We start from the raw sequence: 18,950 nt of genomic DNA on the forward strand, positions 1-18,950 counted from the left end.
AAAGAGTACCATACAGACTTACTTGTCCTTGTGAATATTACTTGTGAAGTACCTTGGAACCCACCAATCAACACTAGGAAACCAGTGAACTGCTGGCAAATCCCTTCAAGACAATGGAGCTTCCAACCAGCAACTTGGTTTCTCACAAATATATAAATGAATATAAAACTAGAGTCAAAGAAGTGCTGGACATTGGAAGAAAGCCTTTAATTTGGAAGAAAAAACAAAAAAAATCACTTGAAAAAAATCAGAAGAAACAAAAATGCAGGTGTGGAATAATTCTTCCAAAAACCATATATACCAGATATATCTTTAGGGAGGTAAGAGAAGATATTACGTTAATTTAATCACAAAATACTTCATTCTTTTTTTTTTTAATTTTTAAAGATTTTATTTGTTTATTTGACAGAGAGAGTGATCACAAGTGGGCAGAGAGGCAGACAGAGAGAGGGGGGAAGCAGGCTCCCTGCCAAGCAGAGAGCCCGATGCGGGGCTTGATCCCAGGAACCTGAGCTCATGACCTGGGCCGAAGGCAGAGGCTTAACCTCTGAGCCACCCAGGTGCCCCCAGAATACTTCTTTCTTAAAAGAGAATGAAGGACAAGACCTTGTTCCTGAAAACTAAAAATAAGGTGGGAGCAATCTCAAGATTTTGATAAAAGAGTGGGACAACAAAGACACAAAAATCTCCTAGAAAATGTAACTAAAAGAAAAAAGGGCTTAACAATAGATAGAAAAAAGATAAGATAATTGAGAGATTGGTTCTGGAAGAACAACATCCAACTAATGCAGGTTCTAGAAAGAGAAGAGAGGTACAATGCAAGGGAGGAAATTATCAAAGCGATAATACAAAAACATTTAGCAGAGGTACAGACATAACTCCCAGATTTAAAGGAACCACCAAGTTCCCGGATCAAGGAATGACATGACGCAGACGAGTTTCCAGAAATAAAGAGACTGTCATTAACTTTCTAGAGAGAGAAAGATAAGAGACCACAAAAGAGTATCAAGAACCAAGATGCCACTTAACTTTTCAATAGCAGCTAAGATACACTGGGAAAACATGCCTGGGGCGCCTGGGTGGCTCAGTGGGTTGAGCCGCTGCCTTTGGCTCGGGTCATGATCTCGGGGTCCTGGGATCGAGTCCCGCTTTGGGCTCTCTGCTCGGCGGGGAGCCTGCTTCCCTCTCTCTCTCTCTGCCTGCCTCTCTGTCTATTTGTGATCTCTCTCTGTCAGATAAATAAATAAAATCTTTAAAAAAAAATACTAAGAAGAAAATTATTTTCAAATTAGAATTATATGCTCAGCCAAACTTTCAAACAAGTGTGAGGATAAATTAAGGGAACCTTGTAAGGTTTCTAACAAACTAATTTTTAAACTACACGACTCAGGAAGCTACTGGTAGATATTTTCTACCAAAACAATGAAGAAAACCAAGAAAGGGAAAGATAGAAATTTCATGACTAGGGGAACTAATGCAGAAGAGAAATCCAAGATGACAGCTGTGCCTGGAGAACCACCAGTGTGGGTCAGAGCAGTGAGACAGAGCAAAGATCCTCAAGAAAATAAAAAATACGCCTACCACACAGGTTTTTGTAAAAAATTGTATCTGTAAGGATACTACAGTTCTGTCCACAGCTTTGGAAGAAGTCCTGATAATGTCACAGAAAACTAGGCAATCCAAAAAGAGGAAGTTATTCTCTTGATGGAGAATATAAAACTGTACAGGAAGGCAATGCAGAGTATACTACTCGGCTCAGCAGTGAGTCATACTTGCATAATAAAGTAAGCATCAGACACTGATTTAGCAACAACCAGATACTCCATAGCCATTTGAACAGGAAGGGGTGGGCAGGCAAGTTGGGACATCAGGTAAGAGTGCTAAATTCCCACGTTGATTAATAGTAAGTCCATAGAAAATATCTCAAATTGAGAAAAACACACAACTCTTAAACCAGTAAGTCAAGAAATAGACTATGCAGATTACTTAGAGATTTGGAGTTAGATAACAGAAGAAACCGATAAGAGCCAGAGAAGACCTTACAGATAAGGGAGGGGTGGGGAGTGATGGTGAAGACGACTAAAAATTTTTTATGGTGAGAAGTGTAATAGGATTTGGATTTTTCACCTACATATGTGACTTATGTTGACAAAAATCAAAAGTAATCAAGAAGAACCCAAACACCCAACTTAGTATCTTCTTCCCTAAACATGTTCCTACTTCTCTATTTTCTGTCTTTATTAGAAATATTCTCAAATATTCTCAATTCTCAAATTTCCTATATTTTAACCATATCTTTCAGTTAAGCTGAGAGTCTGAACAAAGGGTGGGAATTTGGGGCGCCTGGGTGGCTCAGTGGGTTAAAGTCTCTGCCTTTGGTTCAGGTCATGATCTCAGGGTCCTGGGATTGAGCCCCACATTGGGTTCTCTGCTCGGCGGGGAGCCTGCTTCCTCCTCTCTCTGCCTGCCTCTCTGCCTACTGGTGGTCTCTTGTCTGTCAAATAAATAAACAAATAAAAATCTTAAAAAAAAAAATAAAAGGGGGTGGGAATTTTAAAAAAGAAAACCACAGGCTGAAAATGACATCACTTAGGCCAACTCCCCAAACTAGGGCTTAATGCATAGTCTAACTGCAGATTCAACCTCTCCCGGAAATATAGTCTTCATTAGTCAGTCAGGAATTTTCTGATGGGTACCAATGAGTCTGCCACAGGGGTCTTCTCCACCCTCCCCCTGGGAAGATGAGGTCATCTGCATGAAAGACCCTTTGCTTTTCCCCCTAAGAGAAAAATGAACAATCATTTTCTTTTACTAATAACTTTCTTGCTCCACCCTTCTATAAAAACCTTTTTTTTTTTTAATGGAGCCTCAGAGATTCCCCTCTACTTGCTAGATAGAACGCTGATCCAATTCAGAAATCACTTGATAATCAGATCTTTAAAATTTAAAAAAAAAAATTAAAATGGGAAAGAAATGGAAAGGAAAGGAGAAATAGTCTCAAAACACTGAAGCTAGAAACCCTGGATTCTTTCTTGATTTATCTCTCTCCTTGCAGCGGTCCCCACAGCCAATCAATCACCAACTGAATCTCTTAGTTGTCTTTCAAATTTGCCCTCTCCCCCTTAGCACTACTCCCAAGTCCTAATCCAGGTCCTTATCACAACTGGCTGGGACCACTGCAAATCTCTAAGCCATTCATGACCCTGACCTTAACTCCTAGTTATATGAATTTCCCCACACTCTTCATTTGCTGTTGCCTTTCCTATTTTCTTGGGCCAGGGTTTTAGACCTTTTCAAACTCTGTTGCATGGCAACAGATAACCAAGACACAGGCAAGATACCAGCATAAAGTAGGAAGTGGATAAAAGGCAAGATGGAGCAGGAGAAGTCAATAGATGGCAGACTGCAGAGAGCCTGGAAGCCGTTCAGAACCTTTATCCTCTAGTGAAGAAACTACTGAGGGCTCTGTATCTTGTAAAGAATATTATGGCTATAGTGTGAGGATGGATTTAAATGAGAAGAGAGAAGGCACAGACACCAGTTAATGGAGTTTATACTAACACAGAACTAAGACGAGGGAGCCTCAATCAGGTAAAGGCAATAGTAAAAGTGTGGACGGGGCAGACTTCAAAAATAATTTGAAGGTAAAATTAGCAGGACCTTGTGAATGATGGAGATATTATATGCTGAAATATTACAGAACCTAGGATGATTCCCAGATCTGACTTACATGGCTGCGGCAGATAGTGGTATCATTAACTAAGAACTCCCACTGATGTAGGAAAAGATATTAGGGTTTGAAGCTGACAGCCAAGGAAGAATTCTTGAGACATCATTGGTGCAAAAGGTGATTTTATTAAAGCACAGGTACAGGACATGTGGGCAGAAAGAGCTGCCCCGGTGTCATGAGGAGTGACCCATTATATACTTTCAAGTTGGGAGGGAGTTAGGGATAATAAAAATCTCTAACGAATTTTGGAAGCAAGGTTTCCAGGACCTTGGAGGGAATATTGTTCAGGAAAGGTCATTTATTATTGTCTAACAAAACCTGAGTCATGAGACCCTTCACATGTGTATTAGTGGGTCATATGCTTGGGGGATGATTGCCAACATGTACCTTGGGACGGGGGTTGGGGGGGGGCGATGGGATGGTAGAGATAAAGTAAGTTCCCAAAGGATTTTTTGTATGTTAAAGTAGATTTCAAGACCCTGGGGGACTAAGATTGCCTTTTGCGCTTAGCAAAGAATTAAATCTGAGGCAGCTGAGTCCCTAGAGGAATGTCACTTTGCCTGTTTCAAGGACGTGTCAATAGACTATAGATGACAAGCAAATTCAATAATTTTTCTTCTGCCTTTATTTCCCACATCACCACTACTCAATTTCACCATGCCTTCAACTAGCATGAGTGCACTAATGGGTATGCATGTGTGTATGTATGGGCACGCGCATGCACTCGAGCATATGAAGGGAGGAGTAAAGAAATCTGAGCAAATGTAAATCAGTCCTTCTGGTAATCACCTAGTAATGTTCCCAACAGAACAGTGACAACATTTCTACATGCCCAAGGCCACACTGCCGCTGCCAAATGACTGACAATCCTTTGTTCTGGGTAGTTCCTGCTTTCTTAGTGATGTATCCCCAGTCCTACTTTGTTGATTCCACCTCCTGAACCAAGACGCTGTAATAGTTGCTGAACTGCCTTGAACACCACATACCCCCACCCCCACTTCTCTGATCCCTCCTTTGCCTCACTCAGCACAAGGCCAAACCTTTTAGAGGTCTTGTCCTATGTCCCCAGTCCCTTGGGTATATGTCCTCCTTTGCTGCAGGTAAGCGAATAAAATTAGTTTTGCATCATTATAAATAAAGAGAAGTTAGAGAGACCACAAAATTGAGAGAGAAGAGAAAATAAAGGTAAATTTAGAGGGCAGCTGAGGGCTCTATATATTATTCTGTGACAAGAAAGCAAGACTCTGCCACAATTTCTGAAGGTACAACATTGATTACGAAAAGTTTTCAAATTTGTCAGAAAGGGTGAAACAGGAGGTATACAGTGTATACCCCTATGGAAATCCTATTATCATTCAACTGGTATTGATTTAGCGCCTACTTTCTGCCTGCAACTATGCTTACCTGTAAAGATATAAAAGGCAGAGTGAATTTAGGGAACAAGGAAGAGTTTTATTTGGCTGGAGCACTGTTCTTGAGAGGGTCATGTGACTTTGGTCTGTGCAGTTATGTTGGAATCACATGGAGGACACTGCAATTCATGGAAGGAAGTTTTATACTTTGGAGGGGGGCAAGATGGCGTAAGAGTAGGGACTCAATTTCAACCGCTCCCCTGAATTGAGCTGGAGATCTACCAAAGCACTCTGAACACCCATGAAATCTGCCTGAGATACAAGATTATGCATGTCTGGATCTCTACAGGGGCAGAGGATCACCAGTTGAGAGGTATAAAAAATGGAAGTGGGAGTGTGAAGACAGGATAAACAGAAGGGGGTTTGGGAGCCACCAGCTGCCAGCCACTGGAAAGGAATACCCCAATGTGAAAGTGCTCTGCACTTGGACACCAGCAATAGCTTGGAGACTGATGGCTAAGAGTTGGGATGGAACTGATAACAGCACTCAAACAGAACAAGGGGCTTAAGGGACAATTGCTGGGACCAGGCGGCTGCAGGCACAGACCTAAGCCCATGGTCCTGGAACTGGCTGAAGCCAATGGTCCCCTGCGCCTGAGTGGACCGGGCTTGCACTGGTGCCCATGGTCCTGGGAACGGCAGCCACTGGGGTCAGGCTTGCCTGGACCTGTAGTGCTCGGGGTTTTGGTGGCACAAAGGTACAGAAACAAGCCAACCACTGAGAGGGTCACTGGGGTCATACACAGCCTATGGGAGGCTATGCTGTTCAACGGAGCTTGAAGGGGGGAGTCTGTGTTCTGGAAGATTCAGAGAGAAGTGGTCTATGGCTTCCCTCTGAGGCAGAGGTCTGGGTGCAGACAGTTTACTTTGCTCTGACCCTCCAAAGAGGGGAGAAAAGCTGCCTGAGAACAAAAGCCTCGGGAGAAAAAAAGCCCAAAAACCAGTTTCCACAGAGCCCAGCCCCTTGATAGAAGGCAGGCAACTCCGCCCAAGCAGGATCGACTGAAAAACAACGTGGCCCCTCTCCCAGAAGACAAGCCAAAAGAACAGAGAACAACAACCCCAGGGTCCCCATAAAACTGCAAAACCCCAACACCAAGGGGAAAACAGTATATTAAGCTCCTGGTATTGGCTCACAGCCTGTATATTTCTTGGATACTTTTTTCTCTCTCTTTTTAAAAATTCTTTCTCATGATTCTTGGTTCTTTTTTTTTTTTTTAACCTACTTATCATTTCAACCAGATATTTAACACAACACATTCCATAGTAACTTTCTCATACATAGAGGTTTTTTTTCCTTTTCTTTATATACATAGATATAAGCTTCAATGTAGTCCTTTTTCCCCTACTCAATACTACTACTAGTACTCAATACTACTACTATATCAGTTTTAATTTCCCTTTATCTCTGGAAAGTTGAGTTCTCAAACAAAGATAACAAGATACACCCAGGAAGGACTGAAATACCCTTCCTCACCCACATGGAGAGACTATAACAACCTTCCCGCCACCTCCCCACCCCACTTTTTAATTTTATTTTTTTCTTTTTTTGTTGATGTTTTGTTTTTGTACTTTATAAATTTTACTCTTGGGGCTCATTTTGGCTGGGGTCTTTTTTTTTTTTTTTTTTCTGTTTTTGCTGGTGACTTCTGATTGCTTTGAAACTTCCCAGGGTGCACCTTGCCTGAATAGTAGTTACTATTTTTAGCTGTATGTTCCCTCAACCACAAGTTAATAGAATGACAAGGAGGAGGAATTCCCAACAAAGAAAAAACCCAGAGACAATGGCCTCTCCAGCAGTTCTGATGGATATAGATATAAGCAAGATGTCAGAAATAGACTTCAGAGTAGCAGTTATGAAGACAATAGTCAGGCTGGGGAAAACGATTAATGGCAACATAGATTTGTTAAGGGCAGAAGTGAAAGCAGATTTGGCAGAGCCTAAAAATGCTATCAATGAGACACAATCTAATCTAGATACTCTAACAGTTAAGGGAAATGAGTCAGAAGAATGATTGTCGGTCTTGAAGAAAAACTGAGAGAAAAGAAGAAGCAGGGGGAGGCCTGGAACAAACAGCTTAAAATCCATGAAAACAGAATTAGAGAGAGAAATGATGCCATGAAACATTCCGACGTCAGAATTACTGGGATCCTTGAGGAGGTGGGGAGACAGAGAGGAGGACTAGAAGATATGTTTGACCAAATCGTAGCCAAGAACTTCCCCAATCTGGGGAATGAAACAAGCAATTGTGTCCTAAAGGAAGAGAGAACACCCCCCAAGATTAATGAGGGCACATCAATGCCCAGACATGTAATAGTAAAACTCGCAAGTCTTAGAACCAAGGAAACCATTTTAAGGGCAGTTTGGGGGAAGAGATTCCTTATGTACAGAGAAAGGACCATCAGAATAACGTCAGACTTGTCCACAGAGATGTGGCAAGACAGAAAGGGCTGGCAAGACATATTCAGGGCACTAAATAAGAAAAATATGCAGCCAAGAATGCTTTATCAAGCAAGGCTGTCATTCAGAAGAGATGGAGAGGTGAGAAGCTTCCAGGACCAGCAGAGACGTATTCTTTTAGAATATGCAACCAGTAGGCCAGCGCTGTTAAGAAATATTAAAGGGGGGGGTTCTATAAAAGAAGAAAGACCCCAAGAGTGATACAGAACAGAGATGTACAGAGATAATCCATAGAAACAAAGACTTCACAGGCAACATGATGACAATAAAATCTTATCTATCAATAATCACTCTCAATGTGAACAGCCTAAATGCTCCCATAAAATGGCACAGGGTTGCAGACTGGATAAAAAGACAGGACTCACCAAATGCTGTCTATAAAAGACTCATTTTGAACCTAAAGATACATCCAGACTGGAAATGAAGGGATGGAGAACAATCTTTCCTGCCAACGGACCTCAAAAGAAAGCTGGGGCAGGAATTCTCATATCAGATAAATTAGATATTAAGCTAAAGACTGTAGTCAGGTACAGAAGGACACTGTATCATTCTTAAAGGGTCTATCCAACAAGAAGATCTAACAGTTGTAAATATCTATGCTCCCAACATGGGAGTAGTCAACTACAAAAAACCAACCGTTGATCAAAATAAAGAGACATATTGATAATAATACATTAATTGTAGGAGACCTTAATACTCCACTCTCAGCAAAAAACAGATCAACTAAGCAGAAAATCAACAAAGAAACAAGAGCTTTGAATAACACACTGGACTAGATGGACCTCATAGATATATGCAGAACATTCCACCCTAAAACAACAGAATACACATTCTTCTCAAGTGTGCATGGAAACTTTCTCCAGAATTGACCACATACTGGGTCACAGATCACGTCTCAACTGATACCAAAAGACTGAGATTATTCCCTGTATATTCTCTGACCACAATGCTTTGAAACTGGAACTCAATCACAAGAAAAAGTTTGGAACAAATGCAAATATTTGGAAGCTAAAGACCATCCCACTCAAGAATGTTTGGGTCAATCAGGAAATCAAAGAAGAACTTAGTTAATTCATGGAAACCAATGAGAATGAAGACGTAGCAATCCAAAACTTAAGGGATATGGCAAAGGCAGTCCTAAGGGGGAAATACATAGCCATCCAAGCCTCACTCAAAAAAAAAGAAAAGAAAATCCCAAATATACAAACTGTCTTTATACCTTAAAGATCTGGAGAATCAACAACAACTAAGCCTAACCCATGCATGAGAAGGGAAATAATTAATATTAGAGCAGAGATCAATTAATTAGAAATACAGCAATATTAATTGCTGTATTAATTAATTAATTAGAAATCCAGAAATACAGCAGAACATATTAACAAAACTAGAAACTGGTTCTTTGAAAGAGTAAGATCAATAAACCACATCCAGGGGCGCCTGGGTGGCTCAGTGGATTAAGCCGCTGCCTTCGGCTCAGGTCATGATCTCAGTGTCCTGGGATCGAGCCCCGCATCGGGCTCTTTGCTTGGCGGGAGCCTGCTTCTCTCTCTCTCTCTCTGCCTGACTCTCCGCCTGCTTGTGATCTCTCTCTGCCTGACTCTCCGCCTGCTTGTGATCTCTCTCTCTGTCAAATAAATAAATAAAATCTTTTAAAAAAAAATAAATAAACCACATCCAGACTTATCCAAAAGAAAAGAGAAAGGACCCAATTAATCAAATTATGAATGCAAGGAAAGAGATGATGACTACCACCAAGAAATAAATACAATTATCAGAAATTATTATCAACAGCTATATGACAATAAATTAAGCAACCTGGAAGAAATAGATGCATTCTTGGAAACCTATAAACTTCCAAGACTGAAACAGGAAGAAATTGACAACCTGAATAACAAGATTGAAGCAATGATCAAGAACCTCCCAAAAAACAAGAGTCCAGGGCCTGATGAATTCCCTGGGGAATTCTACCAAACATTCAGAGAAGAAATAATACCCATTCTCCTGAAGCTGTTTCAAAAAATAAGAAACAAAAAGAAAAACTTCCAGACTCTTTCTATGAGGCCAGCATTTCCTTGATCCCAAAACCAGGCAAAAAAAAAACATCAGAAAGGAGAATTTCAGACCAATATTCCTGATGAATACAGATGTCAAAATTCTCAACAAGATTCTAGCTAAGAGGATCCAACAGTACATTAAAAGGATTACACATCAGGACCAGGTGGGATTTATCCCTGGGATGCAAGGGTTGTTCAACATTTGCAAATCAATCAATGTGATAGAACACATAAATAAGAGAAGAGACAAGAACCACATGGTCCTCTCAACTGATGCAGAAAAAACATTTACAAAATACAGCATCCTTTTCTGATTAAACCTCTTCAGAGTATAGGGATAGAAGGAACATTTCTCAACTTCATAAAATCCATCTATGAAAAACCCACAGCAGATATTATTCTCAATGGAGAAAAGCTGAGAGCCTTCCCACTGAGATCAGGAACATGATAAGGATTTCCACTTTCACCACTACTGTTCAACATAATACTAGAAGTCCTAGCAACAGCAATCAGACAGCAAAAAGAAATAAAATGTATTCAAATTGGAAAAGAAGAAGTCAAACTCACTCTGTTTGCAGGTGACATGCTCACCCAAGTCTCCATCCCCAAATTACTAGAACTCATACAGCAATTCAGTAATGTGGCAGGATAAAAAATCAATGCACAGAATCAGTTGCTTTCTTATACAATAACAATGAAACTGTGGAAAGAGAAATTAAAGAATTGATTCCATTTACAATAGCACCAAAAACCATAAGATACCTGGGAAAAAACCCAACCAAAGAGGTGAAGGATCTTTACTTCAGGAACTACAAAACACTCATGAAAGAAATTGAAGAAGACATAAAAAGATAGAAAAACATTCCATGCCCATGGTTTGGAAGAATAAACATTGTTAAAATGTTTATACTGCCCAGAGCAATCTATACTTTCAATGCCATCCCAGTCAAATTACCCATGGCATTTTTCAAAATGCTGGAACAAACAATCTTAAAATTTGTATGAACCAGAAAAGACCCTGAATCACCAAAGATATGTTGAAAAAGAAAAACAAATCTGGGGGCATCACGTTGCTTGATTTCAAGGTATATTACAAAGCTATGATCACCGAGACAATATGGTACTGGCACAAAAATGGACACATAGACCAATGAGACAGAATAGAGAGCCCAGATATGGACCCTCAACTCTATGGTCAACTAATCTTCGACAAAGCAGGAAAAAATATCCAAAGGAAAAAAGACAGTCTCTGCAATGAATGGTGCTGGGAAAATAGGACAGCTACGTACAAAAGAATGAAACTGGACCATTCTCTTACACCATACACAAAGATAAACTCTAAATGGATGAAAGAACACAAAGTAAGATAGGAATCCATCAAAATCCTAGAGGAGAACATAGGCAGTAACCTCTTCGACATTGGCCACAGCAACTTCTTTCAAGACATGTCTCCAAAGGCAAGGGAAACAAAAGTGAAAATGAACTTTTGGGACTTTATCAACATAAAAAGTTTCTGCTCAGCAAAGGAAACAGTCAACAAAACAAAGAGGCAACCCACGGAATGGGAGAAGAGATTCACAAATGACACCACAAAGAGTTGATATCTAAGATCTATAAAGAACTTCTCAAACACAACACCCAAAAAGACAGATAAACAAGTCAAAAATTGGGCAGAAGACATGAGCAGACACTTCTCCAAAAAAGACATACAAATGACTAACAGACACATGAAAAAGCGTTCATCATCAAGAGCCATCAGGGAGATTCAAATCAAAACCACATTGAGATACCACCTTACACCAGTTAGAATGACAAAAACTGACAAGGCAAGAAACAACACATGCTGGAGAAATTGTGGAGAAAGGGGAACACTCTTACCCTATTGGTGGGAATGCAAATTGGTGCAACCACTTTAGAAAACTGTGGGGGTTCCTCAAAAAATTAAAAATAGAGCTACCCTGAGACCCAGCAATTTCACTCCTGGATATTTATCCCAAAGATACAGATGTAATGAAAAGAAGGGCCATATGCCTCCAATGTTCACAGCAGCAATGTCCACAATAGCCAAACTGTAGTAAGAGCTGAGATGCCCTTTAACAGACAAATGGATAAAGAAGATATGGTCCAAATACACGACAGAATATTACTTAGCCATCAGAAAAGATGAATAACCAACTTCTGCATCAACATGGATGGGACTGGAGGAGATTATGCTGAGTGAAGTAAATCAAACAGAGAAAGTCAATTATCATATGGTTTCATTTATTTGTGGAACATAAGTAATAGCACAAAGGACATTAGGAAAAGAAAGGGAATGAAGCGGGGGAAATTGGAGTGGGAGACGAACCATGAGAGACTATGGACTCCATGAAAAAAACTGAGTGTTTTAGAAGGGAGAGGGGTGTGGGGATCAGTGAGCCATCAGTAATGGATATTAAGGAGGGCACGTATTGGATGGAACACTGGGTATTATATGGTAACAATGAATCATGGAACACTATATCAAAATGCTGTACTGTACAGTGACTAACATAAGACAATAAAAAAAAAAAGAAAAAGAAACAGAATCCAGGCCAAAAAAAAAAGGAAGTTTATACTTCATACTGGTTGCAGTCAGGAGGCACTGAAGGCATTTAAGGAGGGGAGTGTCTTGTGCTTTAGAAAGCTCATTCCAGGGGCGCCCGGGTGGCTCAGTGGGTTAAGCCGCTGCCTTCGGCTCAGGTCATGATCTCAGGGTCCTGGGATCGAGTCCCGCGTCGGGCTCTCTGCTCAGCGGGGAGCCTGCTTCCTCCTCTCTCTCTCTGCCTGCCTCTCTGCCTACTTGTGATCTCTGTCAAATAAATAAATAAAATATTTAAAAAAAAAAAAAAAAAAGAAAGCTCATTCCAGCATCCGTGTTAGGCTAGAGTGGAGAGGATCTGACATCTGAGAGCTAAGTTGGGAGACTTTGCAAATGATCTGGGACAAAGTAAAGGTTGAGCTATGAACAGAACAGATTGCAGAGAAAGAAAAAGGAGAATCGATCTCTTGGGAGCTGGGTTACCTACTCCCCCAAAGAACCATATAGTTACACCAAGATGTCTCTAGTGGTCTTTCTGAAAGATAAGTAATGGGATATGGAGTCCCAAACGAGAAAGGAGAAAGGGCTAGCCCTGGATGCCTACATAAATACTTCGACCTGTAAATAACCCTAACAGTTTAAAATGAACCACTAATTAGAATCAGAATATGTAGAAAAGGTTAAGTAACTCCCAAGGATTTGGAAAGATAAGATGCTAAGAATTTGCTCTATCAGGCCAACTGATCAAAGAGCCTAAAGTTACCCCTCCCCTCCCCATCTAACTTCCCAGATTCTGGTTTAAAGTAATAAAAGAAAAACGCATGGTTTCATGTACAAGGCTATTCCTGTAATATCTACGAGGGAGAGAAATGTCAATACTGTAGTTTCAGTTCATTTATGCTTAGTAGTTGGGTTTTATGATGAAAGTACTTGATCACTGTGCTGTGAACCGAGTCCATTGCTGCTTAAATCTTTGAACTTGCAAATATCAGAAAAAATTTAAACTCCGTTCCTATTTTTGGCCAAGGTACAGTTCTTAGCATTCTGTCCAGCTTACCCTTTCCCAAATCTATGTAGATATCATAAGTCATTCTTCAAAAGGTACCTTTCAAATTATGAGAAACTTACCTATTTCCATTCTTTTAAATGTTCTTAGTTCAGCCCACGAAAACCCCACAGTATTAAACCCCTGGGAATGCTAACCTGAAATAATCCCATTTCCTTTTAAAATGAACTATACTCCTTATTAATGGGTCATTACCAATTTACCTAGGGAATTTCAGTGCTAATAAACGGGTATCTGATGTTATCTGAGGCAGTAATTAAGCTCTTCTCATCTTACTTCAGTGCATACCAATATTGTAGTCAACACTGATTCTTTCCTCTGACACATCATATGCTTTCTAAAACAAAGTCATCAACAAAATACGGTCATGCCGTTTGCTTTTTTTTTTTTAAAAGATTTTATTTATTTATTTGACAGGCAGAGATCACAAGTAAGCAGAGAGGCAGGCAGAGAGAGAGAGAGGAGGAAGCAGGCTCCCCGCCGAGCAGAGAGCCTGATGTGGGGCTCGATCCCAGGACCCTGGGATCATGACCTGAGCCGAAGGCAGAGGCTTTAACCCACTGAGCCACCCAGTGCCCCATGCCGTTTGCTTCTTGTTTTTATTTTCTCAAGGGGTGTGAACTGGCAAGTCCTGTGGACTTGCTTAACACTCTTCTAAGTTACTTAAATCACCTGTCAGTCAAAAACCACTTATTTCTCAGGCTCTAAAATCAGTCTAGAAGAACCCCATTATAAATTGGTTTATAAGCTAGAGCCATATATTTTATGAGACCACTTATGCCCTTCCAAAAAACCCAACTCCCTCCCCCCACCAAAAAAAAAAGAATGAAACAGCTTCTTGCTAAGAACACTTGCATACATTATAAAGAGTTACCACTGGACTTAGAGTGGCCTGGAGCACAAATCTAGAAATCCCAATCATCCTAAGGATCTTGACAACTCTACAGACTCTCATACACCAACAAAGCCAGTGTGATCTACTTTTCCCAAAAATGTAAAAATTCCTATTTTGAACAACTTTCTTTAAAGATACAGTTCAAGTTAGCAAAATTCATCCTAGTTGATTTTTTTTTCTTCCTTCCATCTCTGTTTTTACTCATCTCACACCAGAAATAGTAAAAAGTTGTCCATTTAAGAGGAGGAGAAAAAATAACTGTCTTTAAAATAGGGAGACTGGGGCTCAGCAAACCTAAAAAATTTTGCTCAAAGTCACCAACTAGCAAAATGCATTGCTGGGATTTGAATCCATAAATACACCAAAGCCTATTTTTTCCCGTGAGACCAAGCTGTCCTAAAAGGTACTGGGTGCTTCCATTTGTCTCTAAGGGTCACACTGGCTCCTAGGAACTTCCCAGTAAGGGCTGAATCTGCTTGGCAGGGAGCTGCTTTCAGCTATCCTGTGCCCCCGTTTTCCCCTAGTCCTATATTTCAGGTCTCTCTTCTGTGCTTGCTTTCTCTCTATCAAGACAATTCTTCTTCTGTGGGGTGCTCAACTCGAAGGCATTTCCCGCTTCCCCTCTTCCACAGCACCCACAAAATCAAAACATCCCAAAGACGTGTTGAGGGACGCAGGGGATGTGTCCCCCCCCCTTGCATCAAGAGTAACGGGGTACCCCAAGGCTTCGCGCACCCCGGGGAAAACCCTGAACCGAGAGGTTTCCTGGCATGCAATAAGCCCCGGTGCGACTGCCTCGGATTGTGCCAGGAGCCTTCGGGAACGTTCCCCGGGCCGGGCGCACCTAGAGCCTAGCGCCAAGCCTCCCCGGTTCCCAACCTGGAAACTCCGAGCCGGCCAAGCTCTAGCTCCGGCCTTGCGCACACTGCGGCTCCGCAGACACCCGCCCCGCGCGCCCGGCGTCCCGGGACAACCGCGAGGCAGGACCCTGCGCGCCGCGTCGCACTCACCCGAGCCCGCAGGTCCGCGCAGCCGTGGCGCAGGCGGCGAGAAGTGCGGCAGCCCGGCCCCTCGCGACTACCCTGTCCGACGCCGGCTTCTGAGCGCGCCTCTCCGCGGCCCACGTGACCTAGACCTTTGGAACCAGAGGTAGATCCCCACCTCCCGTGCCCGCGACCCGGCCGCGCGCAGGCAGCCTCCAACCTGGAAGAAGCAGGCACCCCAGAGGGGAATACTGAAAAGTAAAGGGAGAAAGGTCGGCTGCGGGCGCAGCTCTGGTGGGTTTGTTCCTTTGCGTGTTTTGATTTTCCCTCCCTCTTTTTTAAAGCTGCTCTCAGAATTTCAACATTGTATTTAAAAATCTTTCCCCTCCACAATCTTTCCCCTCCGCGGGTGCTTGCAGTCCTGGTGCGGGCAACCCGGGTGTTTGCATCTGGAAACCCAGTGGTGTTTTTCCTGCCACTGTTTAGAAAGCCCTCTTGTATTCATCCCAAGTGCCCATTCCAGTCTACTGATCCTGAGAGCTCACCAAGGGCCAGCCCTGAGCCAGGTGCTTTCTCTGCAGGAGGGCCTGGGAACCTTATCGCAACCTGATAGGTTCTGTGCTAAGATTATCCTCATTCTGCAGGCGGGCAACTGAGACTTAAGTGTCACATCTCTTGTAAGTGATAGGTATTTTGAACTTCCCTCAGGTACTGGGCACTGTACTCAGGTACTGGGCACTTCCCTCAGGTACACAGACACCGGGGATGGGGGGCGGGCACAGGGGCTAAAAAGGTAAGGAGAATACTAGTGCAAAGTAAGACAAAATACAGGAATGTAATCGTTCCCACATAGGAATGCCCCCAAATGTCCTGTGATTCGGAGATGGTTACTTAGAGCACCCCGGGCAGGCCACCTGGCTTGGAATTCTGACTGTGCTACTTGGTTACTAGTTCTGATCCATTATTATTTTTTTAAATTTTATGTATTTTTTTGACAGACAGAGATCACAGGTAGGCAGAGAGAGAGAGGGAAGCAGGCTCCCTGCCAAAGGGAGAGCCCAATGTGGAGCTCGATCCCAGGACCCCGGGATCACGACCTGAGCAGGCAGAGGCTTTAACCCACTGAGCCACCCAGGCGCCCCGTGATCCATTATTTTTAAAGATGATCAAACAAGACGACCCTGCTCCTTTGTCGGGTGACTTGGCTGCTCTTCCCATCAAGAGGTAGAGTCTGTTTTCCGCGGTCCCATTAACTCAGACTGGCCTTGTGACTGGTTTTGACTGGTAGAATGTGGGCAAATGCTGGTTGCATCCCAGAAATCAAAACGCCTTGCATCTTCTGTTTCGAGGCTGCTGCCTTGTGACCACCATGCAAGAAGCCATCATGGCTCCTGGAGAGTGAGAGGTCACATGCAGGAGACAGAACATTCCAGAGACAGCAGCACCCCCTGAGAGACCAGTAAGAGAAGTCAGAGGGTTCCAGCTCAGCCTCTCTACTGGCCTAGTGGATGAGTGAGCTCTTGCAGAAATCAGCAGCAGAATGGCCCAGCCAGTCCCCTGTGCTGGAGAAAAAAAACCCAATTCATTGTTATTTTAAGACATTTACATTTTGGGTGGTTTGTTATGCAACTTAAGCTAACTACAGCACTAATTTTGTAAGCTGGAACAAATTAGTTAATGTCACCGAGTCTCAGTTTTCTGGAAAAGCAATCTGGGGAATCCTGGGCACTCAGAACAAGGTTTGGGGAGGAATAGATTTGCTGCAGAGGGCATCCAATGGCCTTAGTCCCATGGATGCCTCACTCTGTGTGGAAGACAGCCAGTGGAGGGCCAAAGGGGGCCCTCTAAATTTTGGACCTTAGGACAAGGACAGCTACTGGTCAAGGAATACCTTTGCCCAACATGGAGCCACTTATGTGAAAACCAAACTGAATTTTATAGTAAATAGAAGATGAATCATACTTGAGCATATGTCTTCAAAAACGGGGTGTCACCAAAGTTTTATTGCAGTTTTAATAACTTCAGAGGTATAAATGATGCAGCTTTCAAAACCATCACTTGAAAGTTTACCACACTTACTCAGTTTTGTGAATTTTGAGTAACACATTTTTCAGTTTTAATTTTTGTTTCATTTCCCCAGAGTGAAAAATGGCACATGTTAATTAAAAGAAAAAAATTACATCTATTAAAATAATTAAAACTTAGAGTCAAAAGAAGTAAACTTTCAAATGACAATTTTGTAAGTTTGTGGCATTTATACTTCTGAGGTTATTATACCTTAAAATTGCACTAAGGTATTTGAATCACCCTATATTTGAGTTTGTGGTATATCAGGTTTGGCATTAGGTACTGACGCTTAGATTTTTTTAAAAAAAAAAGGAAGAAAGAAGAAAGAAGTGGTCTTCTTTAGAAACTTGAAGTTAATTGGAGAGAGGAGCCACTTAACTTGACCCCATAATGCAGTATAATAAGAGCTAACTGGGGCCTATACAAATTACTGTCCATACAGAGAACATGGACCAAGTGACTCTGGCTAAGGAGCCAGGTGACCTGAGGTGACATGAAGCCGAGCATTAAAAATTAATAGACATTGCAGAGAAAGGTAGTAACACAAGCAAAGAACATAACCACGTGTTAATTGATTCTGTGTTCTGGGAATGATTGACTGTTCAGGACTCCTGGATGTACTCAGGTTGGGTTAGCAGCTGGCTAAAACGGAGATACAGAAATCAGAGTGGGGAAAGCTCGAATGTCAAGCTACAAAGACTGATGTCATTCCATTAGTAGATTGAGAAATCAACTTTTTTAATGAAATAAGATAGAACAGAATAGAACGGGTATCTTAGTTTCCTAGGGCTATAGCAAAGTACTAATAACTGGGTGGTTATAAACAGTAGAAATGTATTGTTTCATGGTTCTGGAGGCTGGAAGTCTGAATTAAGGTGTCTGCAGGGCCATGCTCCCTCTGAAACCTGTAAGGGAAGGATTCTTCTTCCCTCTCCAGCTTCTAATAGTCCCAGGGGCTCCGTGGTTTATGGCAACATAATTCCCATCTGTGCCTCTGTCTTCAAGGATGTCCCCATGTCTCTTCACATTATCTTCCTTCTGCGTGTGTCTGTCTCTATGTCCCTATTTCTCCCTTTTATGAGAACACCAGTATTGGATTAGGACTCCCCCACCAATGACCTCATTTTAACTTCATTACCTCTGTGAAGACCCTCTTTCCAAATAAGGCCATATTCTGAGGTACCCAGAGTGGGGAGTGAGGACTTCAATATATCTTTTTTGGAGGACAGGAATCAATCCATGAAAATAGGAGAGAAGAAGTCAGAGAAAGTCATGTTTTGTGACACTTTCTGTGTGTGTGCGCGTGTGTGTGTGTGTGTGTGTTAGGTCATTGTATCAGTTTCCTATTGATAGCATAACAAATTACCACGGAATTCATGCCTGAAAGGAACACATTTATTCTCTTATGGTTCTGAAGTCAGGAGTCTAAAAATCAAGGTGTTAGCAAACTGCATTCCTTCTTGAGGCTTTTGGGAAGAGTCTGATTCCCCGTCTTTTTCATCTTCTAGAAGCTGCCCACATTCTTTGTCTCCTGGCTGCTTCCTTACATCACTCCAACCTCTTGCTGCCATCTTCATATCTGCTCCTCCTCATCCTGATCTTCCTGGCTCTCTTAGAAGGATTGTTGTAACCACATTTGTCCCACCAGATAGTCCAGGATAATCTTGTGATCTTAAAGTCCTTAATTTACACCTGTCACACCTGTGAAGTTCCTTTTGCCTC

General features: G+C 42.0%; 1 protein-coding gene across 4 annotated transcripts in view; it reads right to left on the reverse strand.

Moving 5' to 3' along the window:
* The window catches only part of CPVL (carboxypeptidase vitellogenic like), a 132,539-nt gene extending 117,133 nt beyond the window's left edge, over window positions 1–15,406 (reverse strand). For all 4 annotated transcript variants that reach the window (XM_044246300.1, XM_044246296.1, XM_044246299.1 and 1 more), the window contains exon 1: window positions 15,189–15,406. The gene's annotated coding sequence lies outside the window, so the exon portion shown is untranslated. The remainder of the gene's footprint in view (window positions 1–15,188) is intronic.
* Between the last annotated feature and the right edge of the window lie 3,544 nt (window positions 15,407–18,950).

Source organism: Neovison vison, chromosome 4 (genome assembly GCF_020171115.1).
Source record: "Neovison vison isolate M4711 chromosome 4, ASM_NN_V1, whole genome shotgun sequence".
In the NCBI taxonomy this organism is placed as follows: Eukaryota; Metazoa; Chordata; class Mammalia; order Carnivora; family Mustelidae; genus Neogale; species Neogale vison.